At 39.5% G+C, this 19118-nt stretch overlaps 1 protein-coding gene across 8 annotated transcripts in view; it reads left to right on the top strand.

Moving 5' to 3' along the window:
- ARVCF (ARVCF delta catenin family member) overlaps positions 1-19118 on the top strand; it is a 245730-nt gene that overhangs the window by 62123 nt on the left and 164489 nt on the right. The gene's annotated exons all lie outside the window — the stretch shown is intronic.

The following is a 19118-nucleotide window of genomic DNA, read 5'->3' as shown; positions in this document are numbered from 1 at the left end:
AAAGGCACCTAATGCTACTTTCACATCATTATCTTTGCTTAGCATTACTGTCACTTTGTTGTTTGTAAGGCACAGGTCAGACAGACAGTCCTGTATATGCTCATTCAGATTGTGGAACTGATGGATAATGCATCTGTTTCTTCTAAATTGGCCTGCTAAGATGAGAATGTGAGCAGCTAAATAACTGGAGTCAAGAATAAATGCTTACCCCTTGCTTGGGTAATCAATCTCACAGACTCAATAGGAGGCATAGCACAGAAATAGCAGAAAAGAGAATCTGAAAAGATGTGGGATGATTTCTTTAGTGTAAATGTGGTTTCATGTCACTTTATTTCCATGATTCACTATATCTAATATAAACAATGAAAGACAGAAGAGAACTGGCTTTCTGAGGGTGGAATCAAATATGAATAAATTTAACATTTAAGCTGCAGAGAGCTCTACTAGAACTTTTTTGAGTTATGTCTGACACTTACACTGTCATTAATGGCTGAAAAATAAATGTTTCAGCCTATTTATTCAGGAACGCTGGGAAAAAAAGAAAAAAAGAGAAAGGGTTAAAATCACCCTTTGTCCCACTGCTGTACATAGTTCTCCTTAAATGCTGTTCTTAGGGAAAGCTAAGCATCTCTTGGAACAAACAATAAATGTAAACTATCTCCCCAGGTAGAGGTAGTAACAGAGGCAAGAGACAGAATGGAGGAGTAAGCAATAAAAACCAGGAGTAAGCAGCTATTTTAAAAGTACAATTGAGGCATGTTTACCACTGGTGTGGTGCTTTATCCTCACATCTTTCAAGCTGCCCACTAAAACTGAGGAATTTTGCATTGAGCACATCACCCTGCTTGTTTGGTGACTGGGTTGTAACAGTGCCTGCAGGCCCCAACTGGGACTAAGACCATACTGTGCTTGGCGCAGTACAAATGAGGAAAATTAAGTCAGTCCTTTCCCAAGAAACTCACTAGAGAAGAATCCAGCTGTGGTTAAGTCTTTGTGGATGCATACTAAATTTTAAAAAGCCAGCTTCTGTTATAAAGAATATAAAATACAAAATATTCCTCTTTCTGTTTTGGAATTGTTTTTAGATGTATCAATGTCTGATAGAGGACAGCAGAGCAATCTGCTAGAGAATATCCACATACACAATGTGCTTATTTTATTTGTCTTGCATTGTGATTGTATTTAGATTAGTTTTTATTTATGTGGCACATACTGCAGGCAGCTCTGTGAAGGTGTATTTTGTAGGTTTATCTGATGAGCATGGCAGGGCAGGCACATCTGTTTTTTCTTGTTTCATATGCCCAGCATTTGGTGGGAGAGGGCTTTGCAACTGGAGCATTTTCTAACTGCAGGACTCCATCATTGCAGGATTATTTTTTTCCAAGTAATTCCTCTTTACATTCTGCTCTGAAATCCCACTGGGTGCCTGCTCAGCAGTGCTTTAACTTCTGAATATTGAAACCAGCAGGTATGGTGAGAATGGAATATTTTAAAGAGCAGAAGCGACCCTTGGTATAGTGTATAATATCTGGCTCTCTCTATGCTGCACTGGAGACAAAATCTGTGTGAGAGTCACTTAGGGTGCTGCTGTTCATGGACCAGTGACACAGACCTCCAGAGTATATGAAAGCTCTAAAGCAGGAGAGTGGTGCTGGAAAAAACAGGAAACAAAAAGACATCTCTGGGTTGGTAACTTAGCTTTTTAGATAATTTTCTAAATCAAAAAAATTTTGCTTGGCATAACTGTAAGATGGAAGACATTCATCCAAAGGTAGACATTTATGGTTAAAGCATCTTATTTTAGTGCCTGTGTGCTGTATAGTGTGGAGATCATTATGGTAAATGCTTGTCCTTCTAGATTAAGTTGTTGGCTGTGATACAGTTGGAATTAGTAACGTGCAAAGGTTTTTGTAACCAAGTGTGACTTCCAGCAGAAAAAGAAAAATGCAAGAGAAACTGCATGAGCATATAAAGTAGATTTGTGTAGGTCAAAGAAGCAGAAAGAAGAGTGATTTGGGGCTAAAATATTGATAGCTCTTTGTCAAATCTCTGAATTAATGCTTTCCTGGCAAGCAGGCATGTGGGCATGTGTAGGGGTGTTGGAGAAAAGTGAAATAGATTACAATCCAGAAATGGGATTCTTGCGCAAGGTGTTTTTCTTTTTCTTGGATGGGAGAAATAGCTGAGTAGTTACTTTCCTACGAAGTCAAAAGAGGCCACCTTTGACATAAGGTCTCTATGGGGAACAGTACAGAATGTGAAAGAGAAAATAACAAGGGAATGTTATTTAAGGGGTCCATTTCTTTTTCTTATGAGGGCTGTTGAAATAGAAAACCTCCCTGAGCACAGCAAAAAGCAAATGCAACTTAATTATGTTACTGATACTCTTCTTCTGAAATGCCTTTCTTAGTTGTCTAAAAAACAGGAGAAGAAATGCTAATTCTGCAGTATGATTGTTTCCTTGCTATGCTTAATTTCTTTGCACGTTTAATTCATTCTGAACCTCAAAATAGCTTTCTGGTGCTTGCCTTGCTGGCCTCTTGTGCTTTATTTACTTTTGAATTGATTTTCAAGCTTTCACTCATTTCCTTTTGGCATGAAGATCTGTAGGGATAAGGGGATTGTATCTCTTCCTCTGTCCTCTGCTGCTGTGCTTCCTCCCTTTCCTCTGTGTCATGCAACACTGACCTCATCAGCTGGGTTTTAATACTCCAAATGGAGCAGTTCTGTGATGGGAGATGGGAAGCAACACTGCCATACAGTTGGCCTGTATGACTAATCAGTTAGATAAAGAATTCAGGCTGCAGAAAAGCAGAGCCTTCATGCTTGATTGATGATAACAGCAGCCAGCTGACTTACTGCCCTTACTGCCAGCATCCCCCACACTATTAGAGAGGATTTCTAGCACAGGACAATAGATTTGTCCTAGTAAGCATAATGCTAGGGTTTGTAGTGCATGACATCAAAACCAAAAGGAAAGCAGGTCAAAATAGATGGCTCCCTGATTATACTTAGAAAAGCAGGAGTGGGAGAGTCTGGAGCTACTGTTTGCTCATCCCCTACCTGCACACTTCCTACCAAAAGAAGTGGCTTAGTCTCTGTACTCAGCACAGCCTAAAGAATCTCTCTCATTCCTAATGACCTTTACCATGGAGCTTGTTTTTCCTTGGCAAATCTCCCAGACCATAGGCAGGGCTGATTTCTTTGGCCAGCAGAAGTTATTCTCTTTGAGTCAGGGCTTATGAAACTGCCATTATACATAAGGGTAGGATATATGGAAGGAAATAAAGTATGTTTTATAGAACCCATAAGAAAGAAGGGAAGGCTACACTTGTTTAATATAAATGTATCTTAATTTCTTCTGTCTTACAAGCTGTAAACAGCTCTCAGAAAATCGTTTTTGCTGTGGAGTTGTGGTATTTTGTGTCTAGTGATGTGAACCTGCTGCTCTATCCACAAAGCCATGGATCATACTGCTTTATTGAAGCTGCAAAGAAGTTGAGGTGGAAAAACTTTTTTTGTTGCAAAGAGAAAGATGAAAGTTTTCCTGGATGAAATCAAAAGCTGTTTATGAGTCTCAGGAGAGCAATTCCACTCTCCTGCTTTACAGGAGAGAAAGGAGCCAAGAATATGGATGTTTCTAACACATACACATAGTAATACTTTTTATGGATACTGTGAGCTTACCGGGTGTCAGGTGTTAGCAGATTGATTGCATTCGGTGTCAGTGCAGAAACCAAGCTGTACTTTTTTCTGTTTAAATATCATTGTGCCCACTGTTCTCATTACACCTACTAAAACAGAAGCAAAAGGCGCTTAAAATAGTATCTGTGTACTGGATACTTTATTTAGATTGATGTAAGTGCTGTTTGGAGCAGAACTCCATTGAGTATGTAAACTAATATTTAAGATATTTCTGTAATCTGACTTCAGTTGCTGGATTGAGATATGTAGATTAATTTATTATCTATACAAAGAAATTGCCTGAAGTGTAAAGAGCTGGTAATGCTTTTTGCCCAGAATTTGAGCTTTGTGTTTGATTTAGTACATAAGAGAAGTATTAAGCTCTAGTACTGATTCTGATTTGAAGTTGAATGCTGAAAATTCATTGTGAAGTTGTTAACAGCAGGGAGCTTCTTTTGTGAAGAACAAAATTAGAAGCTTTCAAATTTTTCAGTACTGACACACTAAATAACCTCAGCAATTGATAAAGTTTTTATTCTGTCACTGGCTCATCAATAGCTGTCCTGCTTTTCTAGGTCCCTTATTCATAACAAAATTATTTCAGTATAAAAGGGAGTTTAACCTTTCAGAATTAACCTTCACTTCCTGCTTGCCTCATTCCCAGTTACCACAATCTAAGCCACACAAATACAATTGCAATATTGAATGACAAGGATTTACGAGACAATTTATTTCTGGAAGTGAATTTGTTGTTTGTGATGTGGGGACCTGTGCGAGTGGCTGAGGGCCGGATCCCTGTGGCAGGAGTGAGAGCCACTCCTTCCCGAGCAGCTCCACTGCTGGAGCCTTGCCAGGCGTGCAGCCCTGCCCCTGCCTGCCAGGGCTTACTCATCCCTGGCTGCTTCCCTTCTGCTGCATGTGCCACATGAACTTAACATCAGCTAGCACAGAAATGAAAATGGGGCACTGTGTGTTAACCTGCAGCTGAATCAAAGAGCTTTTTAATGCTGTCATAAAACTGCAAACTCTTATGAAGCTTAAAATATCCCAGATTGCATCTCTTAAGCTCTTATGCTAATGTTCTGTATTTATGTATGTGCATTACCTAAAAGATGCAAAGTTCTCAAATGGAAAATAAAGTCTGCAATATCTGCTCTGAAGTGCATCTGCACCATCTCTTTATGAGGTTTGAACTGATGAACTTGCCTTATGCTGTGCTTCCCAAACAGATGCCAGAGAGACTCAGTCCAGTTACAGAGATACCGTCAGGCTGGTACAGCTTGACATGTTCAATGTTCAGTGCTTGTCCAAGTCCACAGAACTCAGTGGAGTGACATAAGGGGGAAAAAGTCTTAGATTTTGCCTTGCCTGGATGCATCTTCTGGTATTTTCTGGGTATGTGACAACTCTGAAGGTGGAATTTGAAGCCATTTTGCCCAGCAGAAGCAATTATGCGATCTACTTAATACTAATTTTTATATTTTTCAGGCTAGGCGACACATTTTAAAGACAGCTCTGAATGGAAAATTAATTTTACTTTACTCTTTTGTAATTGACTTGGTCTCCTGGGTCTATAAATCAAACTAGTTGGTGTTTAGCTTTTTCAAAGTTCAGTCATGCCTAGGATTTTGATATTGATGAGCATTTTAGCCATAGAGCTCTGCATCAATGAGGAACAGATAAGGGAAGAAACATTCTGTCATTTTCATTTTTCCTTGGAGAAAATAAGCTGGGGAAAGGATTGTAATCCCCCCAGTGATTTGGGTAAATGGATGGGTGGTACAGAACCAGAGAACAGTCTGGAGCAAGAAATCTTCAACTGAAATATTATTGAGTTAGTTCTGGTTCTCTGTGGAAAGTAAAGGGAGGAAAGACCAGGCACAGAACAGGAATTGTGCTGGTTGGAAAAAGCAGCAACACTTGAGATGCTCCCAGTGAAGCATTCCTGTTGTTGCAGTGGCACTCACTGTGAGCTGAGTGAGCACTGTCCAGTGCCTGCCAGGAACCAGTTCTGCTCCTCTCACAGCAACACGTCCCTCTGCAGAGGGGATGCCTTTCCCATTGATGTTTACTTGCTGTAATTGCATATGGGGAAATGTGCAAACATGGCCACTGTCCTTGGGACAGTGCAGAAGGGATGCAGGAGAAGGGAAATGGGAAGGACTGCAGTATGCTTGAGGTTGTGTAAGGTGTGTTAAGGAAGTGTGGTAGGTAGAAGTCATGTCTTTGGAGTTCCTGTACCTGAAGGAAGAAAGTATAGTCTTAAAATACTGCAAAGCAGTTAAACCAGTAGGGAAATAAATAATTTTTTCCTGCTTCACTTGAAAGGTGTGTTTCATATTTTGCCATTTCCTTTGCACTTTCAGTTTTAGAGTTCTTTAGAAATCTTTGCTTGTATCTCTGCTAAAGTCTTTGCTTTAATCTTCAAAGAAATCTTAGAAACCTCAAAGACACTCCTTCCTGGTTAGTCCCAACACAGGTTGTTCTGCCTTTGCATTACATCCTGACTAATGCCAAAGGTACTGGTTCTGTGTATTTATCAGAATTCACCATTTGGAGCACTGAAAAGCATTTTATCCCACAGGAGGTTCAGAGTGAGAGAGAGTGTTGCTTGGCTTTGCCAGGAGAGGGCACGTGTTAGCCAGGGCAGGCGATGTCTCCACCCCGACCTGCTGCTACCAGACACCTCTGGCTAACTCCAGAGCTGGAGCAAATTCAGACACTAGCCCAAAACCAAAATAAAAAAAAAAAAAAAACCAAAACCCTGGCATTTTCCCAGCCATTCAGGTAGAGTTACTTGCTCTTAGAGGTAACATTCCTTGTGGCAGATTGCCCTCACAATGAAGAGTGACCACCATAAAAAGAAGCCTTAAGATCAGCTGCAAGAGTTTTTAATCTTGATCCTACTTTATCTTAGCAGGGTTCCAGGGAGATGTAATTTCATTTGTGTTATGTGGAGTTAATGGTTTGACAGATACAGGAATATTAATAAATATTTCTTAATTATAAGGTGTACTGAATTACTAAAAGAGGAGATAATATCTCCTTATGACATTTTTGGGCATAACACAGCTAGCCTATCAAATGAAAAGGGATAAAAATAGTAATTTGCACAGTCAGATGTTTTCAAGCCACAGAGGCAGGTAACAAGATTTCAAGATCATTGATTCATCTGTGAGCAGAACCAGAGTACAGGCAGGGAGATCAGCAAAATAACCTGCTGGTGTGTCAATTAAATCTCTCTAGTAAACAATCCAAACCAGTGAAATTCTGCTTCAGGCATTTGCTGCTTCTTTCTGTAGCAGCAGAAATTCACTACTAGACAATTCTAGTGGTTAAAAAATATCTGTCTGGGTTTTATCTTCAAAGTACTGTCTATCAAACCAGATTTTGTGAGGACTGTTGCATGAAATTCCTCAAGTACTGAAATTTTAAACAGTCAGAATAAATAGCAAGCAAAGTTTTAAATGACAAGCAGAAACGGAACAGAAGTTCTCAAACACAGTTTTTAGCTTTTTGGTTCACTGTATCTTGGCCTCATCATGTAGGCCTCACAATGAGGCCTACAATACCAAAGATGGACATAAATCATTACATGTGTTGAAAAAACAGGTGCAGTGCACCAGTTTACTTCATGTCCTGAAGACCACCCAGAACAAATTATCAGAAGTTGGTTGCAGACAAAACAGAGCTTTAGGAGATCCAGCGGAGGTGCAGAACATTGTAAATATGAGTGTCTTAGCTTGTAAAAAACAAAAGTAAAAAGTTGTTTTAGATTACATCATAGTAAAATGTAGGAGAAATAGCTCTCTTGACTGACAGATTCCAGGTTCAGAGATCAAGAGCAAACCACTGTATTGCACTGGCCTGCAAGGAATTCAGAGCGCTCTTCCTGTGCATTCTGTGCTGCTCAGGCTGTGCTGGCCCTGTTCCTGCTGCAGCAGAGCATCTGGATTCCTTAGCCAGGATGGCAGCCCCCATCCTTCTCGGTGTAACTTTATCCTGCAAAGCACTACTGCAAGTTCATCTCTGTGCTTTTCTTTGGCACTGTTAGGGGTAGGAGTCTGCAGTGCTGGAATAGCTGGAATATTTAAGGCCAGTCTTACACTTCAGTAGACTTGTGCTGATGTTGAACTTGATCCAGCTTCTACATATTTTTAGATATTGTGGCATGAAATTTCACACCCCCCAAACCATGGCTTCAGGACAGTAGCACTCGTGGCCAGATTTCCCAGCTCCAGTAGGGGCTAACAGTGTGAGTGCAGGGTGCAGTGCTGCATCCATTCCTTTCTCATTATTTCAAAGAACATGTTAGCTGTCATAGCTTTGTTCTTCAAAGGAAATTCTGACACAGCCTATGCATTTATTTATGAATTTGATGTATAAGGGGGAATAGTTCTCTGTGTAACAAGAATCTTCAATAGTACCTGTTGTCCTGGGCAGTTTGTGTATTAGTAAGGGGTGGAGAAGTTTAAGTCCAAGAGCACTGATGGTGAGTGATTCTGAATAAATTGATATAATAATCTGAATTGAAAGCAGAGCATGTAGAGTGACGTTTTTAGCTTTGTTCATGTGTTTCTGAATAAAGAGGGTTTTTTTAATGATCTGATTTTTTTCAGATCTCTCTGATTGGAATCAGAAGGGCAATTCAACATTGAGAAGGAGTAATATGAAGGTTATTCAATGTTATAATAAATGTAAGAACTTTGATCTATGGCAAGAGAATGAAATTTCAGGGCTATGACTAGGTAACTAGGTACTAGATACTATTCAAGGTGAACACTGCACCCAGATTACCTAATGTGATGTAATTCCTAAGCATTTCATGAAATGGAAATAGAACATGAATTAATATTCACTTGGGGATATTTTTCTCTAAAACCTAAAAAATTATTTCTATACACCTGAAATTGGTTTCATTTTTTTCTGTTCAGCTGTGGCTTTTCTTTTAGCTGTGCCCAGTGGCTCCTGCAGTCTGCCATCAGGAATCTGGGCTGGTGAGTTTTGTTTCCCAGGGATATAGGCCATCATTGGCATTTGGGGACCAGTTTTCTTTCTCCTTTCCTTAGCACTTAGGAGAGGGGCAAATGCCACCCTTTAGACACATCTAAATGTTGCTGCACATTCTTCACATTCCTCTTAGTGTTTCACAAGTGTGGAGTTGGGTGCAGCTGAGAAATGAAGATGTAAAAAGAAATGCTAGAGTTCTCTGTGGTGTCTCTGTTGTATCCAGGTTACATATGCATATAAATTAGCATAATTAATTATATCTACTCGTTTCAACAGCCAGCTCCTGAAACTGAGCTCACAGTCAGTCAGTCTAAATAATTTCCTTTTGCATGATTATGTCATTACAGATATTAAGGACCAAGCATTCTCCTGATATCAATCAGAATAATGCATGTTTTCTAGAAAGAATTGAAGCACTAAATCTGTTTAAAGTCTTGACAGAACACTGTGTCCAGCAGCATGGCCATTACTGTAATTCCATTCAGCTTAATATATGCAAACGAGAGAGTTTCAGTCAATTGCAACAATAAAACTTTTGTTTCAGCTGCCAAGTTAATCATTTGACTCCTCATGATTGTGTGTTTCCATGACAATTGGATGGGTTTATGATTGACACACATACAATTAAAATATGCCCTTCAAAACTGTGTCTCAGAGACCTAATGAAAGCTCAGTCATATTCCTAAACAACTTTTAATTAAAAGAATGGTGGATTGTGACTTTCAGCAGCAAAGAGGCTGCAGTTTGTAGGTCTCAGCATCAGTGAACATGGCCGAGTCATGTTAAGATTTATTGTGGCCTTAGCCTTGGATTTAGGTCTCACCTGAATGTGGACTTTTATTCTCTCATTGATTTAAACTTCTCTGACTTTAGTGATTTCTTTTAATTAACATCTAGAGTGAAATTACGTAGTTCTTCCACAGTCTAATTTCCTGTTGCCTTCATGTAGGACTGAGTGTGGTTAACAGTCAGAGAGCCTGCTAGAGTTTTTAATAATAAGGTTATGCATATACTAGCTCTTGGAAAATATATGCTAATGGCTTTACCAAAATTTACAAAAATTTATGGGCACTTTGGTGGATGAAAAAATATTATTTAAAACCGTGGAATTCCCTTTATGTTATTAAAACTCTAGTATTGTTAATAAAAGTAGGTTAATAACAGGGTTTCAGTGGATGGTATATTTGCTTCATGTTCTCTTTTAGAGTCTGGATGGCCTCTGGACACATGGAAAAGTCCATCTCCCTTTCTAAGGGAGAAGAACAGTAGGACTTGGATGAGGCCTAGAGGAAATAGCAGCTTATTTTATATTATCATGGAGATTTATTAGCATTATATGAGCAGCTTAATATATAGAAACTTTTTTCTTCAGACTACTCAGGGCGATTACATTTTTTTAATATAAAGTATATCATTACTTGTTAGTTCATTGCAATTTTTCTAGCAAGTCTCAGACAAGTGTATTTTTTTGTGCAGTTTTGCAAGTCTGATATGGTATCATTATATCTGATACTGTATTCATAGGATCTGTTTCATTTCTGTATGTTTTGAGATCTGAGAAGCACCTAATGCCTGTGACACTGTTGTGATTTAAAATCAAAATATCTTGCTCGTTTCCAAGGTAGTTGTATGAAATATATTTCCCCTCTCTATTAACGAGTCAAGCTGAGGGTTTTTTGAGGCCAGTGTTTTTGGCATCATCAATCCTTAGCTGCATTTTTGGTGCCACAGAAACGAGAGACATCTCTGAATCATTCAAGAGGAATAATAAAATGAGAGGGGAGAAGTTTGGCAGCTGAACCTTGGTGGTGTGCCCCAGCTCTGAGGTGCTGGAGCCAGCCCAGCCCCACATGAGTGTCGGGACTGCAGGACCTGCAGTAGCTTGGCTGCCCCCATCCAACAGCAGCCCTTTGGACTGAAAGAACAGATGTGCAGCCAGATTCTGTCTCTTAAATCTGCACATTATAAATATTTAAGATGCACATAAGACTTGTGTGATGGAGCTGCTGCTTCTGTGCATTTGACGGCCGGTCCTGTTCATCGGTTTTATCGCACTCGGTGCTTGTTGCGAGGACGCTGTCCAGGCTGGCAAAACTAAAATTAGATCTGTCAGCTTTTCACTGCTTTGTGGTTTCTCATGTTGTGTTAGTCCCTGTCCTGCTGCTCCACTCCCTGAGCCTGAGCTGCAGTGAGCAGAGTGCTCAGCTGAAAGGTTCTGCAGGGTGTGAGATCTCAACTACATCTGAGCCCAGACAGATCCCAGTGTGGCATCCACACCTCCAAAAGCTATGCCACTGCTACTTCTGTGACCTCAATTGTTCTCATTTCTGTGGTTTTTATGAGCAAAAGGGGAAAGGTTAAATGGTACTGAAAAACAGATTCAACAAGTGTGTCAAATCTATACTGATAAATACATAAATTTTCAAAGCAATGCTGTTCCACGCTTACTGTCCTTACCAGGAATGTGTATTAATCCTGCTATCAACATGAAGAGCAGGAACTGTAGCATGGAGCAAATGTATATGAATTGTTTTCCTGTTTATTTCTCTTCTAGTAATTACCTGTTCCCTTTCCTGACCAGCAGTGGCTCCGTAGGACAGATTCAGTGTGTGCTTTCTTCTCTGTTCACCTTATTTTCCTTGTTTGTTTGCTGGCATGTGTTTTTTTCCTTCTTGTTTTCCTCTGTCTAGCCACAGAGACAGTTCTCTGCAGTCACTGAATCACATATCAGAATTATCATTTAATATGAATTAGTTTGCTACTTTGCTACTTCAGATTTTTGTCCTGGCAAGCACCACCACAGCCACTTAAAGCCCATCCAGTGAGAGGGATAAACACAGCGACTGAGGCTCTCTGGACAGAGCTGGGACAGTTCTCCAGGGTCACACCTTGGCACACGCTGCCAGTGCCAGCTCACACGTAGCACTGCTGTTCTGTTCACAGTGTAAATGTGGCTCTCCTGAGTGCCTTTCCTTGCCAGTGTTTCTGTGTTCTTCCTGCCCACAAATGTATTTGGTGTCAGTGTGTTTCACTGCCAGGCTTTCTAGCATGTGCTCTCCTCAGTACTACACTGCTTAATTTGGCCTTTCAAAAGCCTTTGCTCTCTTGTTTGTGTCTCCACTGGGAGAAAAATGCAGAATTTGGGACTGTGAGATCAAGCTGTCACTGAAATAGATTGGGCAGTTTATTGTAATTGCCAAATTTCTAGTGATCTGAGTTTACTCCCCCACCTTTTTTTTGGTTTTTTTTTTTTTTTTCTTCCTATTTTAAGTACTGGCTTGTCTGTCTCAGAATCCCAACACTCTTTCTTGGTTAGGTTTTCTGTAGCACATCCTCCCAATATTTCTTAGAAAAACAACAAGAAGTTGCTTGAAATTAGCAAGATGTTAGAATTGTAGGAATATGTTTTCATGTAATCCCCCTTAATTGTCCTTAAAGATAAATACAAAACAAGAGGTTTATTTTTTTTAATATAGGTCTAAATAATTGATTCAACTTCTCTACAGTAGATTTGTAATAAATTTTCTATATCAGAAGAGCTACAGTAATACATGAAAGAGATGAGAGCAGTCACCATAAAAAAGGAAGCAGTGTGGCAAAGCAAATAATTCTGCTTCAGAAGTGCCTGGATAACCAAATTCCTGCTGCTTTCATGTTTTAATCCTCTTAAAAGAAGAGGCTGAACTCTCTTAGTGTTTAAAGACCAGATTAAACCCAAAAAACTGTTACAATTGTACGATTGTTAAACATATGCACGGAAAACACTAGGAAACAAACTCTGTTAATAAATGTATATGTTTACCATGCTTCAGTTAATGTAAGATTATAGATACAGAATTTATATGCAAGTGTGGAACACACACTTCTGGAAACTTAGTGCATGCTTTAGCTGCTCTTGTTTGTCCTGGGAATTGAGAGACTTGTAGCTTAGTGCTTGAATATGTTGGTGCATCTTCAAATAGCCTGAATGCAATGACTGCCCAGTAGCCTGAATGCATTAGAATGAAGCATGAAGCTTGTAAGAGTTCTGGGACTTGGAATAGAAATATTTTTCATATTTCCTTCTTCATTAAGCTATCCCTGCTTTTTGTGTGAATTCCCAGTTGGCCAGGAAAGGTTACTAAGCTCTCATCTCTATCAACTGCAAATGATTGATTTCTTCTATCCCTAGATATTCTCCCTACCCATCTGTTTTACATTCTTAGAGCAGCAATTTTGGATGATATTTATATCTTTCCTTGGCAATTGTTTTTCTGTTTAGATTACTACAGTAATTCACCTTTAATTTTCCCTTTGCTGTATTGAAGCAATTTGTATTAGTGATCCTAATCTGTGCTAATGTCACACTCTTCCATTGGCATGACTGAGTAAGAGGCCTTACTTTTTCTCTTATGTGAACTTCTGCCTTTAGTTCATCATTAATAAACCGAATTTATTAAATTATTTTTAAACAAAGACAAATGGAAACTTTGTTATGCAATTAAATAGAATATACGTAATTGTTGGCTAAGACATGCTGTGCTGCTGTGCTCTTTTGCTGTCATGCAGGTACAGATTTTCCATTCTTGCAATTCCTACTGCGAAAATCAGTAGGATTTAGTTAAATCAGTGCTTCTGTGAAATATGAAGTTTAAAGAATGCCAGCCCATCTGAAATGATCTGACTACTTACCATTTGGTTTCCTAAATGTTTATATGTATTTTGTTACTTTGGGAGTCTTCATTAAGCTTGCCTGCATACACACACATCCACCTTGCCAGTTTTCTGGAAGATGTGTGCAGCTCCTACCACCCAAGAGAGTGCTGTGGATTCTGCAGGTTTATTACAGAACTCCCCATTTTTCAAGCTACTTTTCTAAGTTCTTGTTTAAAAAAAAATTTAAATCCTGCTTCATGTGAGGAGGTGCTGTTAGAGATGTGACTGAGGCCTCATTCAATTGTCTTTTTTAAGGACAAGAGGAAGGTATCACTTAGATGTTAAGGATTACTTCTGAGATTCCAGAGATTTGTCACTCACTGCTCTTGACAACCAGCAAATTATCATTCTCCCTGTCAAGTGTCATTTCTCCAGTCTTACCTGTATTTTTTGTTCCTTTCTTCTACCTTTATTAGCATGTGACAGTAATTTTTCTGTGGTAGAAGGTCTTATGTCAGTTACAGAATTGGGTGCTGGTCTAGAAGTGACTGCATGTGGTCATTCTAGTGGTCAGCTTACACTGTTAAGAGTATTCAGATTTATCTGCAGCAATGCAAATTATCAGGAAAACGGTTCTTAAGTTAGGCTACCCTGTAATTTTATTCACAAAATATTGTTAGTTAAGCTTTCACTCAGGCTGATTTTCTTCTTCCATTTGGGCACAGAAAGAACTGGACATTTTTCAAGTACATATTTTTGGTAAGAAATTTCCTAGCTTGACAAACTGTCTGGTAGCTGCTTTTGTTCAAGCTGAGCCCTTGCCAGTGTAATTGCCAGGGCAGAAGCTGTTGGCCACGGGCAGTGAGTGCAGCATCATGAGCTCACCAGGGCACTGTCAGAGCAGCACAGAGCATCTGATGGTGCTGCTGTCATTGTCACCCCCATGGAACTGGGACACGGCTCTGCTGTGCTGCACAGCTCATCTGTGCTCTATGGCTGCAGTAGGATATTGATTGTGAATTGCAGCTTTCCTTTTTGAATTAAAATTGTGAACAAAGATTCTCTTAAAAATTCCATCTTGCTTTGGAAAATCTGCTCCCTTAACCTTATGGTTACAGGACTGGGTCTGGTTTGCTTGGAGAGGAATTTCTACTCTGGAGAATACAAGCATCTGCAACCAGTTTCCCACAGTTGTTGTGAACTTTGTTGGCACTAATATATTATTACTAAAACCAGGATTGATTTTTTTATCCTTCTTTTTCCAAGATTAAATTTCATGATAGAATTTTGGAAGATCACCTTTGCCTCCCATTTAAATGAATAAATTTATCCTCTTTCCATAATACATAAAAGGTGACTTTGGTTACCCCATGAATGCTATCAAGTTCAATTTAGGTACCCTTAGTATACTAGAAAACAAAATTAGATAATTCATCATCTAAATTAAATGAAACTCCATATTATTATATTAGCATGTGATATAACAAAATTCCTTTAAAAATTTTCATAAAAAGTGATCGACTGCTGCATTTTAATTTAATTGGGTGTGATGAATTCTTATGCATCTTAGGCTGTAAAATTTTAAATTACATTTTTAAATTAAAGGTGTTCAGTCATAGTTTTATTGCTATGTAAGTTCTTGAAACAATGCTGTTGGTAAAGTCTCACTTATTATATATGTATCTGCACCAGTGTGTACCTTGTTTTTCCATTCCTGGATGTCTGTTTGTAATGAGAATTATTAGGAACATAGTACTAGCAGCTGTCAGCAGGCTCTTGATAAGAAGATTATTATGTGTTAACTTTAAAGAGTTAGGAATGTATAATTTATGGCTACTTGGTGGATTTTGCAGATGTCCCAGTTGTACACAGTTGCTAATCGGAATGATGGAAAACATGACTTGGAAATACTGTCATTGAGGTTTGTTGCAATCAAGAAACTGCTGTTAGAGTGCAACTTCTCTGTTTGATGTTCAGGAGGAAATCTTAGTCCTGTATTAAAAACACTAAACTGTCTGGGCTTCTTATAAATATTAATTTGCCAAATGCACAGAAGTCTGTGACATTTCCTTCAGAAGAAAGGATTAGCTTTAATTTTGCTTGTATCACAGCACAGCAAAGTGAATCTCTGTACATTGGCTTTTGTAGTTCTGTATTTCATACATTTCTTTTAATATGTCACATCTTTATCAACAGCAACACAGTAGAGGAAAGAGGTGCACCTGGTTCGGCAGAGTTAGTTCAGCCGTTGTTTCTGTAATAAATTATTTACTTCACTGGTAGCATGTAATGACTTGAGTGACATTTTATAGGCTGTCGTACATTTTCAGTCCTGACATTTTAAAAAGCCACAGTTCTTATCTGTGACATGTCTGTGTACTGATGCATGGGCTCTTTACTACTTCTGTAATATTTATATAAAATTTATTGGCAGTAACTGCTGTTACCCAGCACATCTCTTTTGAAAGGTCTGTGTATCTCTCCACGTTGACTGAGCTGTTCAGAGGGAGTTTGGAACTTTCTGGGCATTTTGCCACTACTTCTGTCTGAACTTTGTCTGCATTTGTATCAGCTGCTTTAGTTAGTGGTTGCTCGCTTGATGTTAACATGCTGATTTACACTATAATTAAGAATGAGTAGGAGTTTCTAAGGGAACTCAGAGCTCCTAAGTAACACAAAAATAATGCTGTTTTAAATAAATTTCTAGAGATAATTGAGTGTAAATATTAAAATATCAAACAGCTTGAAGTCCACCTCTTTTGATGGAAAGCTTTGTAATGAGTGTGCAGGGTGGCTGCTGTTCATTATGTTTGTATCACATCTTTAAGAGCAGAAACCTCACTTCCCATGACTGTTTCATATGTTTTGATGCAAGTTGTGACAAAGCATATACCCACACACTGAGTTGTATAATGTAGCTACCTCATGTTTGCCATCTGATACCTTACATAAAAGCAGAACTGTGCTGTCAGTCAGAATATCCTACATTTCTTTGTGAAATAAAATAGCAGTTTAGCAAATGAAGATGTAAGGTGAAGGAAGAAAATTCTTTCTTTTCACTTCTTTGTCTCTTAGTTAAGTAAATCACAGCAGATACAAAATACACTTCGGAGAGCTCTATTCAGCTCTGCCCAAACTTCTGGTGATTTATCTGTCACAAGAGCTCTTGCCAAGGAAAACATACAATTGGAGGGTATCAGCTTCTTGCAATCAATAAAACAAAACATGGACAGACAAATTAATCTGGGACTAAGTGAGCTCTTTTCCACTGGTCTCTTTTCCATTGGGGTGGCTGTTGGCAAGTGAAGTTGTGCTGACTGCACTCTGCTGCTGTAAGTGACAGAAGCATTTGTTCCTTGAGGCTGCTTTGAGGTTGTAGGTGTGCAGAGAGGGCTGGAGCCATAAGGTTGCAGGTAATTTTTCTGCTACCAAATAAATTACATCATCCACATTCCTTATTAGTTGTTTTAATGCCAGAAATGCCAGAGAGCCAAAGATAAAGACTTCCCATTCATACCCTGGGCAAGATTTTGCTATGTGTGCTTATAGTAGTATTGCAGCTGAATTGAAAAGCAGTCTGCTTGTCCATCCACACTGTGGTTTTGTCTCATTTATTTCGGGCTACACTGCTTGCTTGCCTCACACCAGGCAGTGTTAATGTGACCAGTTTCTGTGCAGAGGTGAGGGATCTGCTCTGTGCCCCAGAACGTGTTCCAGCCCTGGTTTGTGTCACACTGGCACTCAGACTGGCACAGTGGGAGCCAAGCCCAGGCATTCCAGTGGAGCTGCCCAGGCTGTACCTGGCTGAAGGCTGCTCCTCCCACTGACTGAAAGCAAATGTTTTCAAGAGCTTGGGTCGATGCTCAGAAGCCTTTTGACAAGTGACCAAGAAGGTGTGAGGAGTGGACTGCCAGCACAGACCAGGCATAGCTGATGATATAAAATAAGACATTAAGAAAAAGGAATGGTAGAACACGTTGCTGCTGTACTTCCCATCATGCTGTTTGTGTAAAAGTGCTCATCTGTTGCCAGTGCACACATTTGCAATGGTGCAGAATGAAAATTTGTCCCTAAGTCTTCCTGTAGTCCAATAAGCTGCTCACATTGTCACCATGTTAGAAAAGCTTTAATAACTGATTGTGTTCACTGGAGTAGGACAAGAATGAAGTGTGGTGGGGATGCAATTGTGGAACTCGCTGACTGGCAAGAAATGCTTTGCTGATAGATGCTTTACTTTCCCAGACATTTTTGCAGTGTCAGTGCCTTGATGTTCTGTTAAGTTCTTTCTTCTGAAAATATTTATCTTAATTAGTTACTATAGCTAGAGAGTAATTGTCTGATGTCTTCTTTTTTCTTAGTCATTTGTTGGCTAGCAAACATAAAACCACTCAGTCTTTAACAGTGCAACTGGGGTAATTAGTTACAAGTGAGAGATAACAAGCAATCTGAAAAGGCATTACAGGTTTTTCTCCACCTTTCCCATTTGAGAGCTGTAAGATACTTGATTAAAATTAGCAATAAAAGTATATCACTGGAGTGAAGCAGCATTTTTGTAATGAAACCCAGGTGTTTTATTAAATGTAATAGCATCCAAGCTGGTGGGTTTTCCCCCTCTCCTCTGCACCACAGGTTGTGTTAACAAATGGGCAGCAACCAAGGGATGAAAGGGGGACTTGGCAGGATGGCCATGAGCCTCAGCAAGCTGCAGGCTCCCCAGGGTTTGGGCTGAAGCTCTGAGCTGGCAGCAGCCAGTACAAACCAGCCCTTGGCTTCCTGCTGGCAGCTGGACTGAGCCCCTGTGAGCGCAGCATTGTCTGATCCAGGTGTTTGCTTTAACCCACACAGCACATCAGGGACTGCCACTGCTGGACAAATACCCTGCTCAAAGAGTAAAATGAAACACTAGATTTGTGCTAAAAAGGCAAGGAGGTTTTTCTTGGTAATCAACACTAAATTTCAGGCGAAACAGGTGAGATAATCACTAGAAGGCCACCAGTAATACGGTGGGTATATATTAGAGTGCTGATATTTTATATATATAGTTTGGGATATTATGAAGTAGGCAGATGCACTTTATTCCCAGGTTATTAGATAAAAAGATTCAACAATCCCACAGCTGTACATGAATGCTATAGTAGGACTAGGTCTTACCCAGGACATCCCAAGCCTTAGGCAGCTTGTCTTCTTGACTCTGAATCAACAATAAAAATACAGGTGAAAAAGGAGAAAGAAAAATCAAGGGAAGTATTTTTTCCAGTCGTTTTTGTCTGTTCCATGTGACACTAAATGTAAAATTATTTCTTTCTGGCTTAATAAAATAAAAAAAATTAGTTTACTTAGAGGAGATAAGTGTTTTTCTTATGAGGCAAAAGCTAGAAGAAATTAGGCTTCAGAGAAGCTCTCTTCTTACATTAGAGATGTTGAATTTTCTTTTAGCACCTCTGTGGTTACAGTGAATCTGCAGGATTGGAGTGCTTTTCCTTACTTACCACTCAGGTATTTATTTGGCTGCCTTGTGCCATCCAGGCAAAGGAGGAACAGTGAGAAGGGGATGGAGCCATGTGTTGGTGGAAGGGCAGTGGCATGTCTGCTTTTTGGGTAAACTTCACCTGAGGGAAACCCAGCAAGGCTGATCTGCAGGAATCAACTACTTGGAATGTTCCTGCTCTCAGAAAGAGAGCAGGAGAGTGGGAAGCCAAGACAAAGGATCCTGCTGGCTAACTTTGGGAAATTGCTAGGATAACAATGCTTAATGGGAATGCTGCATGAAGCTCTAAAAAAAAAAAAAA

This window comes from Melozone crissalis, unplaced genomic scaffold, assembly GCF_028551555.1.
Source record: "Melozone crissalis strain CALT ecotype California unplaced genomic scaffold, PUWL_Pcris_2 ptg000063l_1, whole genome shotgun sequence".
Classification (NCBI taxonomy): domain Eukaryota; kingdom Metazoa; phylum Chordata; class Aves; order Passeriformes; family Passerellidae; genus Melozone; species Melozone crissalis.
Note: the sequence above shows the minus strand (reverse complement) of the source record. Positions and strands in the feature narration are given on the sequence as shown.